This window comes from Mustela erminea, chromosome 4 (genome assembly GCF_009829155.1).
Source record: "Mustela erminea isolate mMusErm1 chromosome 4, mMusErm1.Pri, whole genome shotgun sequence".
NCBI lineage: Eukaryota > Metazoa > Chordata > Mammalia > Carnivora > Mustelidae > Mustela > Mustela erminea.
In genome coordinates this window covers 150,942,099-150,959,946 of record NC_045617.1, presented here as the reverse complement: position 1 = coordinate 150,959,946, position 17,848 = coordinate 150,942,099, and the positions used below count along the sequence as shown (strand labels likewise).

The 17,848-nt window shown below is 42.3% G+C and overlaps 1 long non-coding RNA gene across 1 annotated transcript; it reads left to right on the top strand.

Annotated features, from left to right (window-relative positions):
• The first annotated feature begins 6,331 nt into the window (after window positions 1–6,331).
• On the top strand, window positions 6,332–17,296 carry LOC116589276. Its single transcript, XR_004285279.1, has 4 exons — window positions 6,332–6,556; window positions 8,707–8,941; window positions 16,172–16,279; window positions 17,264–17,296. It is a non-coding gene; the product is annotated as an uncharacterized LOC116589276 (long non-coding RNA).
• The last annotated feature ends 552 nt before the right edge of the window (window positions 17,297–17,848 follow it).

Here is a 17,848-nt window from a genome sequence, read left to right as displayed (position 1 = left end):
CTTCCGTTCTGTTGCTCTGTACGCACGTTCCTTCTCTAACAGCACACTGCCTTAAATTCTGTACCCTTCGAGGGAGTCTGGAAAGCAGATAGTGTGAGTCCTCTGAGTGTTTTTTTTTTCCAAATTGTTTTGGCAATTATACTGTCTTTTCCTTTCCACAAAAATTTCAGAATCAGCTGTTCAATTTTTACAAAAAATCCTGTTGGAATTTTGATAGGCATTTCGTTTAATCAGTAGGTCAGTTTGGGGAGAACTGACACCTTAAGAATATTGAGTCTTGGCTCCATAAATAACAGTATACTCCACCATTTATTGAGCTGTTCTTTGATTTCTTTTATCACCTTTTTAGTTTATAGGATAGAGGATAGAGGTCTTATCCATACCTTCTAAGATTTATACCTTAGTATTTCATGACTTATGTTATTACTTTTTTTTTTTTAAAGATTTTATTTATTGGGGCACCTGGGTGGCTCAGTGGGTTGGGCCTCTACCTTCGGCTCAGGTCATGATCCCAGGGGCCTGGGATCGAGTCCCGCATGGGGCTCTCTGCTCAGCAGGGAGCCTGCTTCTCCTCATCTCTCTCTCTGTCTGTCTCTCTGCCTATTTGTGATCTCTCTCTCTGTCAAATAAATAAATAAAATCTTTTTTAAAAAAGATTTTATTTATTTATTTGACAGGCAGAGATTACAAGTAGGTTGAGAGGTAGGCAGAGAGGAGGAAGCAGGCTCCCTGCTGAGCAGAGAGCCTGATGCGGGGCTCGATCTCAGGACCCTGGGATCATGACCTGAGCCGAAGGCAGAAGCTTTAACCCACTGAGCCACCCAGGTGCCCCTATGTTATTACTTTAAATGGTACTATTTTTATTTTTAAATTTCAATTTCCAGTTGTTTATTTATTTGTATTTATTGAAATAAAATTGATTTTCCATATTGACTCTATATCCTGAAGCCTTTACTAAACTCTTTCATTACTCTGTCCACTTCTTGTGTAATCTCTGGCATTTCCTCATTTCCCCAGCTTGAGCAAGGTACGGTGGGCACATAACACTGTCAGTTGAACTTGTGCAGCGTGTCGGTTTGATACATGTACGTATTGCCACATGATCACCAGCTTTGCATTAGCTGACGCCTTAATCACATCATACTGCACTAACACACACCTTTACCACTTTTTTGTGGTGAGAACATCAATACCTACTTTTAGTAATTTTTAAGTCTAAAGTGGAGTACTATTTACTATAATCACAATGTGTGCATTAGGAGAGTTCCCCTTTCTCCGCATCCTCGCCAGCATCTGTCCTTTCCTGACTTGTTAATTTTAGCCATTCTGACTGGTGTGAGATGATATCTCATTGTGGTTTTGATTTGTATTTCTCTGATGCCGAGTGATGTCAAGCAATTTTTCAGGTGTCTGTTGGCCAGTTGGATGTCTTCTTTGCAGGAATGGCTGTTCATTTCTTCTGCCCATTTCTTGATTGGATTGTTTGTTCTTCAGCTATTTGGTTTGAGAAGTTCTTAATAGATTTTGGATACCAGTCCTTTATCTGATATGTCATTTTATATGCCTGTTTTTGTGCTAGCACCGCACTGCCTTGATGATCACTGGTTTGTAATAGAGCTTGAATTCAGACATTGTGATGCTGCCAGCTTTGGGTTTCTTTTTCAGGATTGCTTTGTTTTTTTTTGTGGCCTTCTATGGTTCCATACAAAATTTAAGATTGTCTTAGGATTTCAGTTTTTATCTGTATTTTCCCCTTTTACTTGCTTTGGGTTTTATTTGTTTTTCTTTTTTTTCCATTTCCTCAAGTGAAATCTTCAATAATTGACTAGAGGACATTCCTTGTCTAATATAAACATGCTTTAAAAAAAAAAAAAGATTTTATTTATTTATTTGTCAGAGAGAGACCGCACAAGCAGGCAGAGTGGCAGGCAGAGGCAGAGAGAGAAGCAGACTCCCCATTGAGCAAGGAGCCCAATGCAGGACTGAATCCCAGGACCCTGGGATCATGATCTGAGCTGAAGGTAGCGGCTTAAATGACTGAGCTACCCAGGCATCCTGCATATAGACATGTTTTAATTGCATTTCACAAATGTTCGTATGTTATATTTTTATTTACCTTCATTTCAAAATTCTTTCTAATACCCTCTTGCTTTTCTCTTTTTTCCCCACCAGTAAGTATGTATGTACATATGTATTTATTTCCCCCCCCTTTTTTTCCCTTTTTCTCTTTTTTAAAAATTATGTTCAGTTAGCCACTATATGGTACATCATTAGCTTTTTTTTTCAAGATTCATCAGTTGTTACTAACACCCAGTGCTCATCACAAGCTGTGCCCTCATGTTTTTCTTGTTAACTCATGGCTTATTTAAACGTGTTGTTTCAGGGCACCTGGTGGCACAGCTGGTTAAGTGTCCAACTCGGTTTTGGCTCAAGTCATGATGTCAGGGGCCTAAGATGGAGTCCCGTGTTGGCCTCAGTGCTCAGTGTGGGGTCTGCTTGAGATTCTCTCTCCCTTTCTGCCCCCCTGCTTGTGCTCCCTCTCTCAAATACATAAATAAATCTTTTTAAAAAGTGTGTTGTTTAATTTCCAAATGTTTGGAGATTTTCCAGTGTTTTTCAATTATCTATTTCTAGTTTAATTCTATTACATTCTAAGAACATTCTTTATACAATTTCAATTCTTTTATGCTTGTTAATGTTTGTTTTATGGTGAACAGTATGGTCCCTTTGTGCAAATATTCTGTCTGCACTTGAAAAGAAGGTGCCTTCGGCTTTTGTTGGGAAGAATGTGTCGTAAATCTCACCAGGTCAAGTTTGCCGACAGGGTTTTTCAGGTCCTCTTCATCCTTACTGGCAGTCTGTCTAATTTTTTCCCCATTTTTTCAATATTTTATTTTTAAAGATTTTTATTTGTTTATTTGACAGAGAGACACAGCACGAGAGAGAACACAAGCAGGGGAGTGGGAGAGGGAGAAGCAGATCCCGTTGAGCAGGGAGCCCGATGCGGGGCTCGATCCCAGGACCCTGAGATCATGACCTGAGCCGAAGGCAGATGCCTAACAACTGAGCCACCCAAGTGCCTCTTTTTTCAATTTGTGAGTGGTCGAAATGTCCAGCTTCTTTGTGGGTTTACCTGTTCTCATATCAATTCTATGGAGTTTTTTGCTTTCTGTGTTTTGCAGCTCTGGAACACGTGTATTTGATAAGGGACTTAGAAAATTGACTACTTTGTCATAATGAGATAATCGTCTTTATTTCTTGTAGTGTGTCTTGTTCTGAAGTCTAGTTTGTCTGATACTAATGTAGCTACTCCAGCTGTCTTTCGGTTAGTGCTCATATGGTACATCTTCTTCAGCACATTCAAGTGGTCATAGAGGAGGTCTTTGTAGCTCCCTAGAGTTGCATTTCTGGGTAGAGTTCATGGTTAGTGATAAAGATGTTATAGTTCAAATCAGTGTTTTTCCAAGTGTTTGTTGCAATACGTTGTATCATGACATCAATTTTGTGGGTTACAACCAGCATTTAAAAGTTGACAGTCATAAGGCAGCTTATGGCACATTGGCTGGGTCTTCGGTAGGCTCTGCAGGGCCTAAAATGGCCATGTCCAGTGGTTTCTACCTGTGCTACTACAAAGGGCAAAAAGACAAGTTTGGACATGAGTTTCTGGAGTTTGAGTTTCAGCTGGATGACACTGAAAACTTGAACGTACAATAGTCAGAATCCTACAGTCAGGGCACTGGAAAAGGCTTTAAAAGCCATCTAGTTGGGGCGCCTGGGTGGCTCAGTGGTTTGGGCCGCTGCCTTCGGCTCGGGTCATGATCTCAGGGTCCTGGGATCGGGTCCCGCATCGGGCTCTCTGCTCAGCAGGGAGCCTGCTTCCCTCTCTCTCTCTCTGCCTGCCTCTCCATCTACTTGTGATTTCTCTCTGTCAAATAAATAAATAAAATCTTTAAAAAAAAAAAGCCATCTAGTTTACTTGACATTATACTTGAGTTTTTTTTTAAATTTTATTTATTTATTTGACAGACAGAGATCACAAGCAGGTAGAGAGGTAGGCAGAGAGAGAGAGAGGAGGAAGCAGGCTCCCTGCTGAGCAGAGAGCCTGACGCGGGACTCGATCCCAGGACCCCGAGATCACAACCCGAGCCGAAGGCAGAGGCTTAACCCTCTGAACCACCCAGGCGCCCCTATACTTGAGATTTTATTTTATTTTATTTTATTTTATGTAGAGGGGCGAGGGACAAAGGGAGAGGGAGAGAATCTCTAGCAGACTGTCTGCTGAGCATGGAGCTTGACTTGGGCTCAGTCTCACAACCCTGAGATCATGACCCGAGACAAAATCAAGAGTCAGACGCCCAACTGATTGAGCAACCCAGGCGGCCCCATACTTGAACTTTTTAAAGAATATCTCACCATGAAATGGATGTTTAAAATCTTCCAGGACCAGTAATTTTCAGAATCCCCTTTCAAACATTGTATTCCTTCAGGCAGTGTGTATGAGACCACATGTCAAGGAACATGAACAAGACCTGCTCTGAAGAAGTGGCTCCAAGAGTGCGGTGGGGAGGGCTGTGTGCAGGAGTCGGGGAAAGCTTCCTCGAGACCGCAGCAGCGGAAGTTGTATGGGCTCCAGGAGCACCTGGCTGTGGGGTTCCCAGCTGCTCACCACGGATAAAAGGCAGAAAACTGAGTGGTGGTGAAACAAGAAAGGAATTTACTCCAGAGGCTGGCCCTGGAAAGAGAGTGGACAAGCATCTCAAAGCCTGTCTCCAAGGTACTGAAAATACTTCAAGGTTTAGCAGCTGCAAAGAGGGGTCACGGTCAGAAGGAGGCTGATGTGCACAAGAGCTTGACGGAAGAGTGACAGGGTTGGCTGACAGCAGCTTGGAGTTGGAACTGGAGATGAACACATTTCTTTTACCACATCAAAAACAGGTTCTCTTATTGATGCAAATCAGTCAAAGCATCCTGAAGACCTTTGAATATTTTACTATTTCGTGCAGGACCTGGAATGTTTAGTTTTTAGTCTTATTGGGTTATCTTTCAAGATTAAACCAGTCTAAATTGTGTGTTTTTAAAGCTGTTTTTGTAGTTAATTGAGGGATGGGTTTGTAATTTACAATATTTTTTTGTATGCTAGTAAAAATTAAATACGTAAAGAGGTTTAGTGGCTATTCTCACTTGGATCCAAGTGGTTTGGACTGTCCCTACATAAATTCTGTAAGTACAAGAAACCTTTTGTTGAGATTTTGCTCCAATAAAACATATCAAAACATGAAAAAATGATTATAATAAGAAATCAGAGTGTATTATATGTAATAAAGAATAAGTGTGGGCACCTGGGTAGCTCAGTGGGTTAAGTCTCTACCTTCGGCTCAGGTCATGATCCCAGGGTCCTGGGATCGAGCCCCACATCAGACTCTCTGCTCATCGGGGAGCCTGCTCCCCCTACCCCGCCTGCCTCTCTGCCTGCTTGTGATCTCTCTCTCTCAAATAAATAAAACCTTAAAAAAAAAGAATAAATGTATTTACCAAAATTTACATTTGTGTGTGTGTGTGTGTGTGTGTGTGTGTGTCTGTGTGTGTGTTTATGTGCGCGTGCATATGCAAGTATTTTAAATTGGGATGTGAATACATTTCTTATGTTTCAAAACATGATTGAAAACCATTAGTTTAAGCCATGATGATGAGATTTTCTAGGCAGGATATGAATAACAGACCTAGTGCTTTCTAGTCATCTAACTTTCATGTTCTCAATGAGTTTTGAGATACAGCCCTACATTTTTATAATTCTTATTTTCTACTACTGAATTATTTATAATAATTATAAATAATAATATAAAATTATTTTATATAAAAATATAAAAATATTATTTACTGAGCTTATCTACTAAAAGTGAAGCAAATTCCTTAGACTTCACCGGGGATTGGCTTTCCCCCAGTCTTCTAGAATACCCCACTTAAATACACAAACAGACTAAACACAAAAACTTTTCTCACAGGTTCTATCTTGATGTTGGTTAAATTCACGATTTCTTTTGCCTTTCCTGTTTTCTTAGGAAGCGATTGCTCGCCTGGAGAAGGAGCTCTGTGAAGACTCTGGGCACTGCTGTGGTGGCTGCCGCCTCCCCTCCGAGAGAGCTGGAGGGTGAGGTGCTCTGCTCTCTCTGCCTCCACCACTTGAGAGACCCTGTCGCCCCTGACCGTGGTCATGTCCTCTGCTTTCACTGCATCGTCCCGGTATGCGGATCTCCCAGGCAGCCAGGGCATTGTTCTCTCTGCAAGGCCGTCTTTAAGAGAAAGAATATTCGCCACGTGCGGCAGATGGCCAGCCTAGTGGAAAACATCTGGAGGATGAAGACACATGGCGAGAGACCCACCCGGAGAGGACAGACCACTTGAGAAAAATGCAGAGAAGCTATGTGGGCTGTGTTTGGAGAAGTTCCATTATTACTGCAAGGGTGACCAGCAAATACTGTGTGTGATGGGCCAGGAGGCCCGGGAGCACAGGCCTCATACTGCTGTCCTCTTGAAGAAGGCTGCGCAGCCTAATCGGGTAAGAAGTCTGCTGGGCCCTAACTTCATTCTCATGGCCAAAAAAAATTCTACCATGGTGCCTTCAGGGCAAGGTCCATATTCTTTTTTTTTTAGGAAAACATTATATTGAAGTATGATTGACACGTGAAAACCTGTGCATAGTTCATGTAGACATCTCACTGAGTCTGGAGATCAGTGTACCCCTGTGAAACCGTCACTGTCATCAAGCCAGACACTTATCCCTGGCCTCGGGGAGTTTCTTCCCACCTTCTTTATTATTATCATTGTGTGTGTATGTGCATAGTAAGAATACTTAATATAAGGTAAGATTAATCCTCTTAGCAAATTTTTTTTCTTTAGATTTTATTTATTTATTTGACAGACAGAGATCACAAGCAGGCAGAGAGGCAGGCAGAGAGAGAGGAGGAAGCAGGCTCCCTGCTGAGCAGAGAGCCGGATGCAGGACTCAATCCCAGGACCCTGAGCTCATGACCCGAGCCGAAGGCAGCGGCTTAACCCACTGAGCCACCCAGATGCCCCCCTCTTAGCAAATTTTAAGTATACAATACTGTATTATTAGCTGTAAGTACTATGCTGTAGAGATATCTCCAGAACTTGTTCGTCTTGCAGGACTGAAACTATGAATCCGTTGACCTCCGCGTCCCTGTTTCCCTCCCCTCTAGCCCCTGGCAACCTCCATTCCCCTCTTGGCTTCTGAGTTTGACTATTTCCACTTACAAGTAAGATTACACAGTATTTGTCTTTTGGTGTCTGGCTATTTTCGCCTAGCATGATGTCCTCCAGCATTTCCTTCTTTTGTGAGGCTGAGGAATGTTCCATTGTTTGCAAATACCACATTTTCTTTATCCATTCATCGGTTGATGGACAGTTGGATAATGCTGCAACTAACACAGGAGTACAGGCGTCATTTTGAGATCCCGAGTTCAATTCCTTTCGATAAACATTTAGAAGCTGGATTGCTGGATCATTTGGTAATTCTGCTTTTAACTGTTTAAGGCGCATCCACAGTGTTTTCCATGATGGCCACATCAGGCAACATGTCCACCGGGAATGCAGCAGGGCTCCCCTTTCTTCACATTGTCCTCAAGACTTGTTATCTTCTGTTTTTTTAAGAAAGTAGCTGTCCTAACAAGTGTTAGGTGAAAGTTCTTGGTAAAGCATTGCCCTTTGAAGTTTGGTAGTAGAACTGGTTTGTTCCCATATCTTTCTATAATAGTCAGTCTGTCCTGTTGCCCTGACTGTCTGTCTTCTGAGGCATTTGGAACAGGCCTCCACTAGCCGTACAGGACACCAGCACTCTCGACAGCCCCTGACGTCAGCTTCAACTGGTGTGTGTTCTAGCACATGACTGTCGAAATAGTTCTGATGGTATTTTGTCCTGTATGGATTTCATTCGGAGCTTAATTTCAGGGAAGATATTATTTCCCCTGAGGTGCTAGTATGTTTCCTTCCGTCTGCTAACAAAGAATTAAGCAATTAATTGTTTCTCTTTTCTCCTTGACTGACAGGATTCTTAAAACCAACTTCGTCATTTCTTTCCATTTGGAGTTATTATATATGCTTTCCTTCACTTTCAGTTTTGAGCTTCTCTTTTATTTTTAGGTTATTAATTCATTAAAATGTAAATTGTCTGTAATTTTGATGGAGACTGTAAGTAAGAACCACACCATATGTTTCATTATTAATGATAATAAACTTGTATCTCAAGCCTAAGAAATCGTTCTAACTAGCATAGCATTCGCTTTGTTTCTTCTTTGTTAACTAACTAGAATGGAAACTGTTACACATGACTGTTACTGTGCTACCAAAGGCACGTGTGTCTGGTTTTACTCTGGAATCACTTTGAATCTCTCTTTTGTTAGGAGGGCATTTTCCTGTTCACCTTGACCATATCCGTGTTAATTCCACAGGGTAAAATTTTAAAGCATCTGAAGATTCTGAAGGGAGACAGGGATAGGATGGAGAAATTTCAGTCTACAGGAGAAGATGGGCTTGAGGCCCTGCTGGCGAGCAAAGTCTCTGTGACACCTGTGGGTGGCGGGCATCGGGGAGTGGGGAGGAGGGTGACCCAGGGATCACTGCCCCCCAGAAGATCTCACACACGAGCCTCTCAGGAGAAGCCCCTTTCTCTTTCTGCTTTTTCTGCAGACGAAATTGCAGAGCCACAGCAGGACACTGCGTCAGTGTTTGAACCGGGGCAGCAGTTCTTGAGCCAGAGAGAGAGAGAGCGCAGGGCCTGCTGGAGCCGCTGGAAGGATTGCGCAAGAGCAGGCAAAGGCAGGAGGGCCCGGTCAGCAAGGACTCTGAGCAAGTGCTCCGACTTGGAGCCCTGATTTCTGAGTCGGAAGAAAAGCCTCAGCAGCCGGCAGTAGAGCTTCTGCAGGTGAGGAACCAACTCGACTTGGTGTGGCTCGTCTTGCCCTAAGCTGCAGTGCGGGCCCCCCATCAGCATGAGACTTGGACCAGGAGTCAAGAGAGAAAAGTTGTGGGGCGCCCGGGGGGCTCAGTCGGTTGAGTGTGTGCCTTCTGCTCAGGTCATGATTCTAGGGTCCTGGGACCGAGCTCCGAGTCAGGCTCCCTGCTCAGTGGGGAGCTTGCTTCTCCCTCTGCCTCCTTGATCAAGCTCTGCCTGCTTGATCTCTCTCTCTGACAAATATAATCTTTTTAAAAAAGAGAGAGAGAAAAGTTTTATTCTCATTTATTGAAGTCACTGATAAGGCTTAGTCAGCCAGCCAGTAGGATTTAGGTCCCAAATTGCAGTGGGCAGGGGGTAGGAATATGCAGTCTGTACAATGAGGTAGTAAAATGTACGCATTTGTAATTACAACAAATAATCAAATGTTAAGTCTTTTTTTTTTTTTTAAAGATTTTATTTATTTATCAGAGAGAGAGAGGGGGAGAGAGCGAGCACAGGCAGACAGAATGGCAGGCAGAGACAGAGGGAGAAGCAGGCTCCCAAGGAGCCCGATGTGGGACTTGATCCCAGGACGCTGGGATCATGACCTGAGCCGAAAGCAGCTGCTTAACCCACTGAGCCACCCAGGCGTCCCTCAAATGTTAAGTCTTGTGATCCGACTGGAGGCCACAGGAATTCTGGAAAGGACCAGGATGTAGTGAGGGAAGGCTTCATGGAAGAAGAAGTCCTTACCGTTGGCCTTGAAAAAGCAAAGACTCGGATTAGCAGAAAGGAGGAGCTAACCACGGTGCGGTGCTTGGGTGAGAACTGGACGCATGAGCTGGTGATGACAGGTGGGTGCAGGCTGTGCGGAGGACAGGAAGGGACAGGCACCCCGACTTCCGGGAGCCGGTTCCCGGGGCGGACACTACGGGCAGGACTATGGGGCCAGCCGAGCGTAGGACTTCTGGCCCAGGCTGAGACCCCGGAGGGACTCCGAATAGAGCAGGGAGGGTTGCCTGCAGGGAGTAGCCTGGGGCTCGGATGGAGGAAGGGAGGAGGCGGCATGTGCGCAGAGAGGCAGATGCCCTCTGTGGAGCAGCGCAGGTGCGGGTCTGCCGGGGTAGGTCGCGGCCTGGTTTTGCTGCGCACCCAGCCCCGACGCGTCCACAGCAGGGAATGGTGGCAGCTCCGGGATCCTACTGTCCACGACCCTGTTTTCTCTTCCTTCCCAGCACCCCAGTGACACAGTGAGCAGGGAAGTGCTGCCTGACTTTTTTTTTTTAACTACTTAAGTGGCTCTTTGTTTTCTTTTTCCAAAATTACTAAAATCTGAGGAGGGCTGGAAAGAAGATTGTTCCAAGAGAGGTTCTTGGACTCGAGTAAGCCGAAAGGCCTTCCATGGAATGACGGGGATTTCTATAAAGTTCACTGTCGTGTAACTTGTGTTAGGACGGTAGCTCTATCCTTTTAACTCTCAGTCTTTATGCGTTATTTTTATTTACTTTATTATTATTTTTAATATAATCATGAAAAAGATGTTATTTGAAAGATGCATTACGGGGCACCTGGGTGGCTCAGTGGGTTAAGCCTCTGCCTTCGGCTCAGGTCATGATCCCAGGGTCCTGGGATCGAGCCCCGCATCGGGCTCTCTGCTCTGCAGGGAGCCTGCTTCCCCCTCTCTCTCTGCCTGCCTCTCTGCCTACTTGTGATCTCTGTCAGATAAATAAAGAAAAATATCTTAAAAAAAAAAAGAAAGATGCATTACACACAGTGTCGTTTCAAGCCATGAAGTGTACATCCTTTCCCATATGCTTCTCTACTAACTACGAACACTTGAATCTTTTTCTGCCTGCCTGTTTTATAGTTTTTATCTGAATTTGAGAGAGTTAACTTACAGTGTAGTATTAGTTTCAGGAGTATAATATGGTGACTCAGTAACATTGCAGAATACAAAATCAAGCTAGAGAAATCTATTACATTTATATACACCAATAAGGAAGCAGCATAAAGAGAAATCAAGGACCCTATCCATTTATAATGGCACCAATAACCATAAGATACCTAGGAATATTATTTTTTATATGTCTCTTTATAAGAAACATAAAGTTTCTATTTTCAAAAAAATTCACTCTTTTCTTTTTCCTTAAGAGAGAGAGAACAAGCTGGGGAAGGGGGAGAGGGCAGGAGAGGGTCTCAAGCAGACTTTCTGCTGAGCTCAGAGCCAATACCAGGATTGACCTCAACACCATGAGCTCAGGACCTGAGCCGAAACCAGTGTCGGATGCTTAACTAACTGAGCCACCCAGGCAATCCCTCTTTTTTTTTTTTTTTCCCCACTCTATTTTTTTTTTTAAAGATTTTATTTATTTATTTGACAGAGAGAGATCACAAGTAGGCAGAGAGGCAGGCAGAGAGAGAGAGAGGGAAGCAGGCTCCCTGCTGAGCAGAGAGCCCGATGCGGGACTCGATCCCAGGACCCTGAGATCATGACCTGAGCCGAAGGCAGCGGCTTAACCCACTGAGCCACCCAGGCACCCTCCCCACTCTATTTTTAATTGGAAAATTTACTATTTATGTATTCTGGAAAGTCATCATTTTTTATTACATTTTCAAAAGCATTTGCATAGTTGGTCAAAATAATGTTCTTAAATTTAATTTCCTTTTTATATCTGAATATTTTTCATTTCTTATTTGGTGTATTTCTGCTTTTGTCTCCTCTACTTACCTGTCTTTTTCCCCCTAAATTTAATGTTTTTTTTTTTTTACTCAAAAGCAGGCTCATAGCCCTGCTTTTGATGAATACCATAATTTCCAGTGTACACTACTTTAGCGACTGTTGTTTTTGAGGTATTTTGAAATTCTGACTTTGGTTTGCTTTTTAGCATAAAATTTGTGTAAGAAAGAGAATATTTGTCAGTGGTGCTGGATTTGTTTTTCCCTAATAGTTTGTCATTCATAGTTTTAAATACTGTGATCAGACGGAGTGTTGGTCTTTCTACCTTTTGCCCTTTATCAAGGTATTCTGTGTTTACATGTTGTAAATTCTTGTGACTGTTCCAAACACTCAAATTTCATTGGAATAGGATTTGATATATCTCCATGAGGTTTCCCTTAGTAATTTTGTTATTAAGGTGTTTTGTATTGATACATATTTTTTTGACTTCTTGAGATGTCATGGACTAAGGTCAGCCCAAGATTCCTACTAGCAATCAGTTCTTACCCATTTTTTATTTTGATAGTTTAGCTTTTCTACACTTTGATGCTTTTTCTCCCTGTGGGATGTTTAATGGAAGTTGTATCTCAGTTGTGGATTCTAATACTCTCAGTAACATAAATACTTTCTGTTGTCTTATTTAATAGCTTTCTGCCTTAAATTCAGTCCTTTCTGATAATAAGTTTAGAATTCAGATTTCTTTCATTTTGTATTTAGCTTAGGTATCTCTGCTCAGCTAAATTTAAAGCTCAGCTATACATATATATATTATACAAATGTATACATAAGTATATCTATATGATTTAAAGCTTTTAATTTTTATTTTTGATTTCTTTTTTTAACTTACTTTATTTAAATTCAATTAGTTAACATATAGTGTACCATTAGTTTTAGATGTAGAGTTCAGTAATTCATTAACTGCATAAAATACCCAGTGTTGGGGCACCTGGGTGGTTCAGTTGGTTAAGCATCTGCCTGCGGCTCAGGTCATGACCCTAGGATCCCCAGCCCCATGTCAGGATCCCTGCCCAGTGGGGAGCCTGCTACTCCCTCTCCTTCTGCCTGCTGCTCCCCTGCTTATGCTTTCTCTCCGTCAAATAAATAAATAAATAAATAAATCAATCCTAGGAAAAAATACCACCCCGTTACCCCGCCCCCAACCTCCCCTCCAGCAACCCTTAGTTTGTTTCCTGCAGTTCTTACGGTTTGTCTCCCTCTCTGATTTCATCTTACTTTATTTATCCCTCCCTTATCCTATGATTATCTGCTTTGTTTCTTAAATTCTACATATGAGTGAGTCCATATGATAATTATCTTTCTCTGATTGACTTATTTTGCTCAACACAATACCCTTCAGTTCTATCCATGTTGATGTAAATGGCAAGATTTCATCCTTTGATGGCTGAGAAATATTCCATTGTATGTATGGACCACATCTTTATCCATCATTTGTGGGTGGACATCTCAGTTCTTTTCATAGTCTGGCTATTGTGAATACTGGGATAAACATTGGAGTGCCCCTTCAGATCACTACATTTGTATCTTTGGGATAAATACCTAGTAGCACAATCGCTGGGTCATAGGGTAGCTCTATTTTTAATGTCTTGAAGAACCTCTGTACTGTTTTCCAGGGTGGCTGCACCAGCTTACATTCTGACCAGCAGTGTAAGAGGTTCCCCTTATCTGTATCCTCACCAACATTTGTTTTTCCTCTTGTCAGTTTTAGCCATTCTGACTGGTGTGAGGTGGTATTTCATGGCAGTTTTGATTTGTATTTCCCCCATGCCAAGTGATGTGGAACATTTTTCTCATGTGTCTGTTGGTCATTTATATGTCTTCTTTGGAGAAATGTCTGTTCATGTCTCTTGCCCCACCCCCCATTTAAAAAAAGATTTTATTTATTTATTTGACAGCAGAGATCACAAGTAGGCAGAGAGACAGGCAGAGAGAGAGGAGGAAGCAGGCTCCCTGCTGAGCAGATATTCCCCCCCTCCCCCCAATGTGGGATCGAACCCCGCGTCGGGCTATCTGCTCAGCAGGATCATGACCTGAGCTGAAGCCAGGGGCTTAACCCATTGAGCCACCCAGGTGCCCCTTCTTGCCCCTTTCTTGACTGGATTCTTTGTTTTTGGGTGTTGAGTTTGAGAAGTTATTTACAGATCTTGGATACTAGCCCTTTATCTGATATGTCATTTGCAAATATCTTCTCCCATTCTATATGCTGCCTTTAGTTTTGTTGACTGTTTCTTTTGCTGTGTAGAAGCTTTTTATCTTGAGGAAGTCCCAATAGTTTATTTTTGTCTTTCTCTTGTTTTTAGAGACATGTCTAGCAAGAAGATGCTGTGACTGAGGTCAGAGAGGTTGCTGCCTGTGTTCTTCTCTAGGATTTGGATGGATTCCTGTCTCACATTGAGGTCTTTCATCCATTTTGAGATTATCTTTGTGTATGATATAAGTGAATGGTCCACTTTCATTCCTCTATATAATTTTCCCAGCACCATTTGTTGAAGAAACGGTCTTTTTTTCCATTGGATATTCTTTCCTGGTTTGCCAAAGATTAGTTGACCATAGAGCTGAGTGTCCATTTCTGGGTTCTCTAGTCTGTTCCATTGATCTATGTGTTTGTTTTTGTGTCACTACCATATTGTCTTGATGATTACAGTTTTGTAATATAGTTTGAATTTTGGCATTGTGATGCCATCAGCTTTTTTTTTTTTTTCAACATTCCTTTGGCTATTTGGGTATTTTTCTGGTTCCGTACAATTTTTAGGATTATTTGTTCCAGCTTTGAGAAAAATGTTGATGGTATTGTGATAAGGATTGCATTGAATGTGTGGATTGCTCTAGGTAGCATAGACATTTTAACAATGTTTATTCTTCTAATCCATGAGCATGGAATCTTTTTCCATTTCTTTGTGTCTACTTCAATTTTTTTCATGAGTGTTCTGTAGTTTTCAGAATGCAGACCCTTTACCTCTTTGTTTAGATTTATTCCTAGTTATCTTGTGGTTTTTGGTGCAATTGTAAATGGGATCGATTCCTTAATTTCTCTCTCTTCTGCCTCATTGTTAGTGCATAGAAATGCAAGTGGCTTCTGTGCATTCATTTTATTTATTGCCACACTGCTGAATTCCTGTATGAGATCTAGCAATTTTGGGGTGGAGTCTTTTGGATTTTCCACATAAAGTCTGATGTCATCTGTGAAGAGTGAAAGTTTGAAGATTTTATTTATTTATTTGACAGAGAGAGATCACAAGCAGGCCGAGAGGCAGGCAGAGAGAGAAGAGGAAGCAGGCTCCCCACTGAGCAGAGAGCCCGATGCGGGGCTTGATCCCAGGACCCTGGGATCATGACCTGAGCTGAAGGCAGCGCTTTAACCCACTGAGCCACCCAGGCGCCCCACTTTTTCTGTTTCTTGAGAAATGCTTGTATTGTTATATATTGCCTTGTAGGACCACCTCTGCTACATCCCAAAGGTTCTGAACATTTGTGTTTTCATTTTCATGTGTTTGCATGAATTAAAAAAAAATTCTTTTGTAATTTCCTGGTTGACCCAATCATTCTTTAGCAGGGTGCTCTAAAGTGTTTGAGGGAACAAGCAGGTGTTTGAGTTCCTTCCAAATTACCTTTTTGTGATTGAGTTCAAGTTTGAACTCACTGTTGTCTGAGAATATGTGGGGAATAATACCAATATTTTGGTACCAGTAGAGACCAGATTTGTTACCCAGTATGTGATCTATTCTGGAATATGTTCCATGTGCACTTGAGAGGAATGTATATTCCATTGCTATGGAATGGAATGTTCTGAATATATCTGTGATGTCCATCAGGTCCAGTGTGTCATTCAAAGTCCTTTTTTTCTTGTTGATCTTCGGCTTAGTTGATCTGTCCATTGTTGTGACTGGGATGTTAAAATCCCCTACTATAATTGTATTATTATCAATGTGTTTCTTTAATTTTGCTATTAAGTGGTTTATATAATTGGCTGCTCCCAAGCTAGGAGCATATTTACAATTGTCAGCTCTTGTTGGATAGATCGATATAATCTATCTTGTTGGATAGATTATAGTTTCCCTCTTCATCTCTTATAGTCTTTGGTTTAAAATCTGACAAATTTAAAGGCTTTTTTAAAATTAAAATTTAAAGTTATATTTTAATTTTAATTTATTTGATGTATATCCTCAGGTAATTTCTTGAGAAGTTGAACTATTAGTAGCATGTTTCAGTGAACCTCCAAGGTGGAAAATGACTTTCTTCTTTTAACACCACATAAAATTGACATATTGTTGGGTAGAGAGCACTCGGATCACCACCCTTTCTTCAGAATTATGTGCATTGTACTCTTCAGTGCTTATGTGGAGCTGGATGCCTGGATGTGCGTCTTGCTCCCCACCCTGTGTGCCTTGTTGGTGTGTGTGTGTGTGTGTGTGTGTGTGTGTGTGCTGATGTGTGCAATCCTGCTCTTCTTTCAGGAGCTCCTTCTGTGCCTCTGTTTTCTCCAGGTGCCCCCTGGAAGAAGTTCTGGCCTATCAGTACTGCAATCAAAAAGTGGGCAGAAGAGTTTGCGGATAAACTTCGTTCTTTAGAGAAAGGAATCAGAGGATTCAATGGTAAAGGAATGGGTGAAGGGTGGGCTCTGGGCCCAGAAAACCCCCTTTCTTTCTTTGTAATGTTTCCTTAGGGTTTGGCTCTGGCCTTGGGTTCTCATGGCTGCCTGCTTCTATGGAGGACATTCACAGTGGGCAGGGACATTGGGGAGGGAGAGTCAGTCAGTCCAAATCAGGGAGTCTGTCCACACAGCAGTCTAAGGATGTTACCTGGACTAAGGTAGAGTCCAAGTAGGTCCCAGAGCTGATGAAAAGGTATTTTGTGTCTAGAAGTGAGGTAAAATATTGGGAAGCTCTGGGTAACACGGATACATGGTTAAACATTAGAGACATTGTGCTGAGTTAAAGAGGACTGTCACAAAATGCCAAATACGGTATGATTCTGCTTAGAGGAATGATCTAAAGCAACCAATTCCATCGGAAAAGAAAGTAGAAGGGTGGTGGCCAGTGGTTACAAGGAGGGGGAAACAAGGGGTTGTGGTTTCATGATTACAGACTTTCGGTTTTGCAGGATAAAACCATTGTGAAAATTGGTTGTACAACAGTGTAGATATACATAGCCCTACTGAACTGTGCGCCTAACATCTAAAGAGTAAATTTTATGTTATGTGTCTTTAATCATACTTAAAAATAAAAGAATAAAAAATACTGGGATAATTAAATAAGATTATTACTTTGAGAATTAATCTCAAAGAAGTGTCTTTGCAAGTGGAGAGAAGTGGTGTGATTTAGGACTAGAAGTTGAAGATGTGGTGAAAGCCCAGAGAATGTGCTCGAAGGCTCCATAAGGAAGCACTGGGTGTGAGCAGCAGATAGGTCCAGCAGTAGATTAGGCACCGCGGTGTGTCTCCTGCATTGACTTCTTGGTGTGGCTTGGGCTTTCATCATGCCCAGCCACCTTTTCAAATAGTGTTGACCGACAGTAAGAGCATCGGAGCTGGAAGACGTGTCAGGACTGCTTACTGCCCTTTACTTCTTCCTTTCTAGAAGACTGCAGAGGGATCTGGAGTATAAGACCAGTGAGTGTCTGGAGGGGACGGTGGCTGATGTTCACCTTAAACTCTGCTACCCTGAATTACAGCTCGCCTGTGCGGCATCCCTCATGGATCAGCTCCTTCAACAGGAAGGTCTTTGTGGTGGCTAATGTAACCACATTCTTTATCCTGAGGTCTCAGAGTTCAAAACTGCAAAACTTTCCCCAAAGTTTCTTGACCATAATGATAACAGCTCCTCTCTCCTTTCCTCCTGAGTCTCATTGTGATGCTCATGCTCTCGAATTCTCTCCCTGGCCTTTCTTCACACTCTGCATAGTATGAGCACTGGGTCCAGTGCAATCTGTATCCTGGTCCCTGAAAGGAATCTCCCATCATGGTCAGAAGGCCCCAGAACCTAAGGGAAAAATCTCCCTTGATATCTTACGATGCCATACCTGTATCCCCTTGCCCCCATAGTGGGGATCATCCTGAATTCGCAGACAGCCGATGGTTTCCTCTCAGTGTCCCCGAATGGGAAGAGGATGATACCCACTGGCTTGCGGATGAACAAATACCAGCATGGTCCGAGATTTGACCC